Source organism: Cupressus sempervirens, chromosome 11, assembly GCF_028749045.1.
Source record: "Cupressus sempervirens isolate cs-2001-9-10 chromosome 11, ASM2874904v1, whole genome shotgun sequence".
In the NCBI taxonomy this organism is placed as follows: domain Eukaryota; kingdom Viridiplantae; phylum Streptophyta; class Pinopsida; order Cupressales; family Cupressaceae; genus Cupressus; species Cupressus sempervirens.
In genome coordinates this window covers 159,960,194-159,970,308 of record NC_143128.1, presented here as the reverse complement: position 1 = coordinate 159,970,308, position 10,115 = coordinate 159,960,194, and positions in this window count along the sequence as shown.

Sequence of the window (10,115 nt, the reverse complement as noted above, 5' to 3'; positions counted from 1 at the left end):
CCATTGACCAAGTTCATTCTCACCACAGTAAGACTCTTCTATTGAGTATGACTTCTTTTCTTGAAACATCCTTAGAATGTGATGATCTAGCATCTTCATCAACATGTGCAAATCTAGTTTGGGCTTTGGTTCTTTGATATGTCCTTCCTTTCCACTGGGAACATTCAAATGTTCTATGCCCTTCTTCTTCATAGTGAGAACATTTACATATAAATCTCCTATTTGAGATCCTTGTCCTCTACCTCATCCTCTCTAATCTCTATTTTTTTTATCATGAAAATGATTGGAAATTTTCCCCTCAACTTTTGACTACTACTTCCAACCTCATCCTTGTTCTTTTCATCATCATTTCAACATCCATGAGAGCATCCATTAGATCTTCCACCATGACTTCTACCACTATTCTTATTATCAAATTTTTTTTAGCTTCTCCTCAACTCTTAAGAAAAAATAGTACACCTCCTCAATATTGGTCACTCAAAAAAGACTCATTTCCTCTTGAATTATTGGCCTTAATGCATTAAGATAGCATACTAGTTTCTCCTTATGAGCTTTGGGATGGTCATTTCTAAACAAAGCTTGGTAGAACTCTTCGGTATACTCTTGAACAGATTTTCTTGCTTGCTTCAACCCTTGAATTTTCTTCAATAGATCAATCTCATAATCCATGGTGATGAATTTTTACTTCATTTTATCTATCATCTAATCCCATCTAGTGATCTTTTCCTTTCCCCTTCTATTTTTCTCAAACTAAATCTCCTGCTACCATATTTGTGCATGTCCCTTCAATTTTTCCTTTGCAAACTTGACTCTATCAGGGTCCTCAATATCTTCATGCTCAAAGTACTCCTCCAATTAATTAATCAAATCAATGAGCTCCTCTAGGTTAAGATTTCCCAAAAATATGGGAACCTTAAAACTTAGGTCTTTTTCCAATCTTGGAGATGACCATAAAAAGCCTCTCTTCCTTTGGGTTTAGAATTGTCTTTACTTCAACATTTTCTTCTTTGTCCTCATCCTCGCTTTCATCTCTTACAAAAAAATTTATTACTGTACACATTTTTTCTTCCAATTATTGCATTTGTCTTTGGAGGGCTCTAAAACCATAGGGCAACACCTACTCAGCACACACTCTTTGTGGAGGCATTTACGTGCTTCTATTGAAATCATAGTGCAAATTACCTCACAATCAATGATCTATCTACACGTTCAGCCCAAACCACATTCCTAGTGCAAATTTCCCCACAGTCAGTGATTTGTTCACATGCTCAAGAACTCTAGCTCTAATACCACTTGATGAAGGGTGCACCCCTTAATATCATAAACACATAACAAAAAAAAAGAAACAACAAAAAATGCAAGAAAAAAATAGAGGCTTCTTATCAATTCCACAAATGTATATTTATAGAAATAATAATTGCAATATGTTAACCCACATTAGTGCCTTCATTATAGTATTCTACAAGAAAAAGTTGTGAGCTATCACCCAGTGCTGTCCTAGACAATGTTTAGGCATTTCTTAAATAGATAATTTTATATCGATTGGGAAAGTCTAAAATAGTCCAACTTAATACCTAGGGCCGAAAGACCCTAAAAAAACATAAAGAGTTGGCCAAATACACCTTTGATATTTATTTTATAAATTTTGGGTAGACCAACTTGGGAAGGCCACAACTCTTGAACTGTTGCTTTAATTGGCTATTGTAACCACTTTTTGGAAACCCTAGCTCCTAATCAACAGTAATAGATTAGTGAAAGTGTCCATTTGTCAAAGTTTTGGACCTAATCAAGGGCCTCTAAGGCCTTCAAAACTAAGTTCAAAGACTTTTCTCCAAAATTTTCCACCAAAAATCTGCAATAACTTCTCTGATACTGAAGCTGGATCAATGAGATTTTTATGGTAGGCTTATAATTCTGAAATAAACTTCATGTAGAAAAGTTGAATATTTTGAGCTCGTATGAAAAAATTTATAAAAATAGTAAGCTCCTAGAAATAGTAACCCCCTATCTAATAGTCCTAATTAAAATAAAAAAGGATAAAAATAAAAATACTTTTGGGTGATGCAAGATTTCCCTCACACCTAGGATGCTCCTGCATCATAATTTTTGTTAGTTAAAATGATGTTTTACTAAGTAAGATTTCAATTAGATTTAGTCATATACTAAATTAGTTTTATAATTAGTGATTGCATTGTATGTTTTATTACACTAATAGATTTAGTTTTGAATTAGACTTTTTTCATATTCCTAATTAGTTTTTAATTTTATTCATATTCATTGTAAAAATTAGATTTAGTAAAATTATATTTTAGTCAATTAAATAGAGCGGTGGTTTTAGTTTATATGACTAATTGTTATTAGTTAAAATCATTTCTACTATGTAAATTAGTACTAACTTAAATTAGTCACATAATTAGTGATTACATTGTAAATTTTGATACTTTACTAGATTAAAAAATTTACATACATTTTATTAGATCTTCATGTTATTTCTATTAATTTTTAGGTTATATTTACTTTAAAATAGATCTTAGTCATCTAAAAAGAACAATAGTTTTTCTTTAAAACATGGATTGGGCTTTTTGTAAATAATATTGAAAGGGAAAAATATCTAATTCTCTGCAATCATTTTACTAAAACATTATTTAATTTTCAAATTTATTAGATCTTATAATATGTTTATACTTAAATACTATATTTATATTTGAATTTCTTTGAATGCTAATATTGTTTCCCTCCACTTATATTGGCATCAATATTGAAGTGTACATTAATCTTCATGACATATATTTTAGTGGTGAATATAGAAATAAAAATAACGTAAAACAAAAATGTTAAATGAAAAAATGAAGAACAAACAAGTTAGTTGAAGCAATGGTGTAGTGGGAGATAATTTAGAGAGAGGAGTTGTATTGATGTAATTCAATTTAAGTATTAATTCAAAATATTCTACCTCGATCAATTTTATTATATTTGCTAGTAAATAATTGTTGGTAAACAGATTTTTCACCTAGAAGATATATGATTCTGCCCAATGGAGTATGTGGCAAATTGATGTCTCCAGTAGTTGGATAGGCCCTTAATATCTAGCCTTCCTCTGCGTTTAGAGGGGCAACTCCCTCGTAAGATAAAATTTGTGATTTTTCAATAAAAATGAGTAGAACTTAGAAAATAAAAAAGAAAACCATTGATAGTGAATGCACCACATGCCTTCAATATTTTCATAAAAATGATGCAAACTGTTAATGAGAGAAATCAAGGATTACGCTTGAGAGCTATCACACACAATGCTAATTCATCCATAAATACTCACATCGTACCATGAAAGTAATCATAGATGAATCAACACTTTAACAATCTAGATTCCTTGGAGAGAGAGCGTTAAATGTACTTCCTTTTATTTCTTACACCAAGAAAGAAATAAATAATTGATTACATAAAAACAACCATTGTACACACTTTCCAAAAATTGTTTTATGATCAGACCATAAGTGTTCCTTGGTATCCAAGTCCAAAAAGTCCCTTATTACATTGATTTTTAGGAATTTATAGCCAATCTAGAAGCACCAACTTTTTAGGTTCGTAACTACCCAAAGAGTTTGGACTACTTGAAGATGGTTCGTAACCAGCTCTAACCCTTGAAGCTTAACTACAGCTAGAAAAATGAAGACTAGAGTTAATTCTAAAGTTGATCTTTTTTTTTTTTACAAAATACATCAATCAAATTCTAAGACAATATTAGGCAAAAAATGCTTCTAACTTTTAATTCACTGAACTTGTTACTCGATCTATAGGTACTGCCAGCAACTAAGTTAAGTTTGCCTTGTACACTCAAAATGATTTGATAACCTAAGCCAAACTTTTGTGTTTAATGATGATTAAACTCTGCATCTTCAGTTTGCATAGCTCATGTCCTTTTTTGACTTCATCCAATTGTGTGATGCAACCTAGCAAGTTCTAAGTACAAGATTCCAATGCTACTGAGAGACTGCTCAGTCTCGAATCCATTTCAATTTTCTTTATCTCTGTACCTTCATCATTATTCTGACATTTCTTGCCTCCTCCCCCATGATGCAGCAGAATAAATGCTTGATAATAAAACATGTGTTGATTCATTTCTTGATTGTAACTCAAATAGATATTTTGTAGCAATCTTTTCTAAATCTATGTTCACATGAGTTTTGTAGCCACTGAGCAAGAACCCCAAATAATAGCATCTGGTTCCATAGGCATGTTATTGATAAAATCACGTGATTCCACCAAGTGTCCAGCTCAAAAAAGCAGATCAACCATGCAACAATAATGTTCAATAGAAGGAACAAGGTTATAATCTTGAGTCATGCATTTCAAATATATCATGCCATCATCTACCAGCCCTGTATGACAATAGGCACATAGAACACCAAGAAAGGTAATTTTATTTGGCTTTTTACCAGAGTGTTGCATTTCCTAAAATATCTGTAGCACCTCCTTTCCAAAAACATGCATGGCATATCCTACAATCATCACAGTCAATGAAATGACATTTCTCATAGTCATTTTGTGAAACAATTGTGAGGCATGGTTGATTGAACCACATTTAGCATACTTGTCTACAAGGACATTCCATACAAAGACATCAAATGGAAGCCTGCTTCTAACTACACAACCATGAATCTTCATGCCTTTGCAAAGAGCTGCAAGATTTGCACACACGGGAAGGACACTGGCAAAGCTTACATGATTAGCTCTTACATCACTCAATTGCATATCTCAGAAGAGCTTTAGAGCTCTAAAAAACCTCCCAATCTGTACAAGACCTGCAACAATGGTACTCCATGGAATCGCATTCCTATAGGGCATTTTCTAAAAGAGTTCCAATGCATCTTCAACATATCCTCCATTAGTATATCTAGTCTCCATGAGTACACATTTCTTTCAAGCATCTTCTGGAACAACTCCATGGCCTTATCCATATCCCCAATTTGTGTGTATCTTGCAACCATAGCAGTCTAGGAAACAACATTTTGTTGAGGCATTTATCTAGTAATCATTTTGGATTCTAACAACGTATTCATCAGAATAATTTTTGATTGAAATCCATGTCTAGAGATATTTCCATGAATCTCCAAACCATGTCTAAATAATTTTGATGAACTGTATTTATTTTGATGAATACGTTGCTAGAATTATTTTGGATACCATGGCTTAAGAGCATGCGAAAAGATCATGAATTATGCGAAAATAATTCTATGAATACAGTTCATCAAAAAAAAATTGGATTGAAATGCATGTCTAGAGATATTTCCATGAATCTCCAAACCATGTCTAAGGGATGAGAAGCTTGCACATACCGGGAGAATAGTGGAGAAAGTGAAATTATCTGGTTGTATAGTTGTTCATTGCATTTGGTGAAACAATGTCAATGCTTCTACTGTAAATCCATGTCTTCGACAAGATGTTGATAAGAGTATTTTATAGGAGTGAGTATGAAGAAAATGTAGAACCTTTGTCAATGTTGTGAGAGTGGATTTTATTATACTCTAGGAGGGATTTCTTGTCAATGTAGGCCTATAGTAAATGTGCATATGTAGAGAAGTCTATAGGAGGTTTGGTTGTGCTGAGCAGAATATGGAGTGTCTCTTTCAAGCAACCTTCTTTAGTCAATGCTCTTAGATTTTGATTGAGATGGACTGTAGATGACATTGTATCAATCTGAAAAAACTCTAAAAGCATTGGCACCTGAGTTTAATTTCTTGGACACATTTTAGTGTTGTTGGTAAATAGATTATTTGAGTTATTAATTTCAAAAAATTATCTGGCAACATTTTGAATGCTTTCACTTTCCCCGTCACACCATTGCAAAGTTTCAAGCATTAGTGGAAATGTGCATAGATAATGAATGGAAGTTGTATCACCTCCAAATCACCATGACTAACCTACAAGTGCCTTCCCTATGAATAAAACCAGTCTTCAAATTATATCTATGAACTTTTATTTCTAGTTGGTAGTTATTTTAAAGTTGAAGTTTGGGTTGGGAGGTTTGGGTTAGGATTAGGTTAAAAAGTTGGAGTACGAGGAGAGAGAGTAAGGCTAGTATGTGTAGAGAGAAAAATTTAGTGTGAAAACTAAAACCCTAACTCAAACCATGTACTTCTCTCTAAAAGTTTCTAGTATGTGGAGAGAGAAAAGTTGGAAGAGAGAGAGTGAAAACCCAAACCAGAGCCTTAACTCGTACTTCACTCTAAAGGTTTTAGTACATGGAGAGAGAAAAGTATGGGGAGAGAGGAAGTTTGATTTTTCTTGAGTATTAATCTCTCTCTTTTCAATTAATTAATGTAATTAAACTCTCCGTAAAATGTTTGGGAAACAATAATTTAGTTTTTATTTTTTACACACATATATAAGCTACAAAATGATAGATGTCCAAGTGGGAATGAAGGTAGAAGTCATATGTGATGAAGAAAAATTCGATGGAACATGGCTTACTATAATTTTCATAGGAACAGTTAATAATATTGAATGGAATAAAATTTAAGTACACAATGATCACTTTATCATGGACAAGGTGCACTAACAACCCCTTGGTGATGACGTGTTTTCAAAGAGCACAAGACTGGATCCTCCTCTAATCATGTTCTCTTAATAAATATTAGTTGAATTTGGTATTTAAGAATTTTATTGTGTCACTTAGTGGAGAGGTATAATAATGATGGATTTATTTTGCCTCTAAGTTTTGAAGAGCTCTATGAAGTAGATTTTCTTCATGGTTGCACTCTAAATTTATTTATCTATTCCCAACTAGGTGCATGTGAGGACTAGACTAGAGGAGAATGGATAATTATAAAATTTCATTGAAGATCTTGTTACTACTTATTAACTTTAGATCTATGTATTATTATGAATCTCATTAAATAGAATTTTAGGCCATTCCTTATCATGATGTAGCCAAGTTTCCATATAACAATACTTTTATTAAGTTTTGCAATCTTATAGTGGTCTTTTTATTCTACATTGAATATTACTTCTCTTTTAGAGTGAAGAAAACAGTTAAAACATAAGAATTTTACTTTTAAAAATTGTAGTGCTTATGATTGATTTAAATTATGTACCACTATTGATGAACTTATTTATATTTGGTATGTGGTGGAAAAATGTTTTAATATTTTGAGATTCACATGCTTAGTTTAAAGGTTCACATTGCATCTTCTAAAAACTTTCTTGAAAATTTTCATATATCTAGGAGTACAATTGTAAAGGAGAAAAAAGGAAGCACTTTAAGAGGAATGTAGATCTCCTTGCTCTAAGGTCCACTAACAAATTCAAATAGATATGTGAGAGAAATAGGATAGTTTCTAAATATGATTCTAGTTATGATCGAAAGAAGATTAGCTAGAACCTAAAGAAAGAAAGGTTCTAATTCTAAATTCTGATTATTAAAAAGAATGAAATAAAAGGAAACACTCTCTTTGGCCCTTGATATGATAATGTAAACGTAACTTTTAACTAATTTCTTAAATAATATAAATTTTAATGCTATGTGTATACAATTGGGTCAATTAAGATATAGATCTAGGATAAAGATATAAAGGGAAATAAACTATAGATTAATCACCTTGAAATGAAAAGAAGAAGAGGTATTTCAGCTCCAAAACTCATAGATGTGAATTATTTTTGTATTTCCTATCATGGATATTAGAATAAAATGATGAAGGTAATAAAACCCATAAATATTCCCCAAAATGGAGATTGAACCTCTATGTTGACTTGGAAGGGAAACTTACCACCATGCTGATGTTTTTTGTTTATTTATAACTAAGGACTCTAGAAAGATTCTAAAAAGTAGTTTCTATATTTGTAATTATTTTTTCTACCACCCTGCAAATAAACATAGAAATAAAATATTTTGTGGTTGGGATGAGATGAGGGGTTGACTTGGTCAAGCCCTATGTTAAGGAATTAAATTTAAATGTAAATGATTGGAAAATAAGATAAAGTTTAGGATTCACCATACTTGAAACCATTATTTGTAATGGTATTGTATGGAAATGCATTATGGATCTTGAACTAGGAATTCAAGTCATCTCCATAATTTGTAACTAATCTACCATAATTCCATGATGGTGTCATGGATATAAGTGTGCACCAATGAAGAAGATGAATGCTTAAATATAGACCTCCTCCCTTGATGACCAGCAATAAGCTATATCTTGAAGAGGAAAGTCCAGCAAAGGATTCTTCAATGCTTCATAGAAATATTCTTAGTTGAATACTTGAAAATTTTTAATATTTGAAGTCTTTGAATGCAAAAGGAAGGAATCTAAACTTGAGAGAATGAGCCTAATAAAATGAATCTTGATGTCTAAGTGTGGTACATGATATGAAACTAAAACCTCCAATTTTTCCCATATATGATTTTTTACACAAGAAAAAAATACAACATGAAATGTGAACAAAATAAAACTAATTAAACCCTTGAGATCTTTTGGTCCCTGATCCCTGACGTCACTAGGGACTAGGTTGATCTGATCTACTTGCTCCTAGAATAGGTTTTCTTGGGACAAATAGGTCAACTTGGTTAACTTAGTTCAAAGTAGATCAACCTAGTTCTAGAGATTGGGTGAAAGTAGCCATAGGAAGCTTAGGTAGATACCAGGAGAAACGAGATGAAAAATGGAAGAAGAGAGTAGAAAAAGATATTGAGCATGAGATTATCCTAGGTCCAAAGAAGGCATTATCAAGAGGGGGATAAAAGGTCTTTAAAAGGAAAGTGCATCCATTTTAAGATGATAAATTTAGCCCCCACATTAGCAAGAGTATGAGTTTCCTTGAACTCACAATAAAGTAGATCAACAATACAAACATAAAATCTCATCATGATTGAGGAGGAAAAGAAATCATTAAGCCCCTAAGAGACTTAAATATTTATCACATAAAAAATCATTATAAGAGACATTTAATCTATGAACAAATGGGTGTATTTGCATACTCAATAAGGTATTGGTACCATATTGTGAAAAACACAAGAAAAATAGAAAGAGTAAAAGTTCTCTACAAAAAGAGATGGTGTTGAATGGTCGAGAAGGTGTGTGTAACATGCTATTCAACTCATCAAAGATGAGTGAATCTAGCAATATTGGATGCCATTCTAGTTAATCCATCAAGAGGTTCAACTCTAAAAGAGCTCTATATCTAAAAATAATGAAATTAAGGTGAACCATATATAAGGATTTGAATGGTTTTATCAATTTAAGATTGGGCTTCCTAGATTGTTAGTAGTTAGAAGAAGGGTCAAAATAGGGTCAGGGTCAATTATCCCAAACTATACATAGTTTAGAGAGAAATATAGAGAAAAGAAAATAAGCCCTTAGGAACTCTGAATATTTTTTGAAAACTAAAAGGAAAAAATTAGTGAGAGGTAAAAATAAAATAGAACTACATAGATTATGGTATACCTTAGAAATCATACCAAGCACTAAGGCTGAAGTACTCCAAGTTATAAATAGAATCCATATTTGTATTCAATGGACAAAGAATGACCATAGAGTATGACCCACATTAAAGAAATTGCAAAAAATTAAATGGGGGGAATGGCTTTAACATAATTGTACATGCATCCCCTAAATAACATTTCCACTATGGCATGCCCCCAAGAAGAGAAACATATTAGGGGATGTCAAAACATAAAATGGAAGAGAATAGAGGGATCTAATAATTTTGGGGTTAGCAAGATCATATGATAATATATAATATTATATCAAATATGAAAATATCATCATTCCCTGAAGGAAGTAGAACTATGCCACAATGGAGGAAAATACAAAAAAGAGGTAGGAAGAAGAGTCTATTTGGGCCAATAACATGAAGACCAAAAAGAATCAATGGTTATACAGGATCACTAGTATAGATAATAGTGCAACATAGCATGTGAAAACATATAGATGAAAGAGATACAAATAGAAGAATGTATATGACCTGGGTTGATTACTTTATCTTCTTGAGCTTGAAACAACAAGAAGGATCATCTAAAGAAATTAAAACAACAAAAAAAGAAAAAACATCGTATGGGGAAAAATACAATAGAAGAACAACATGACTACCATAGTAAATGAAGTCCACATCAAATGTTTCATCAA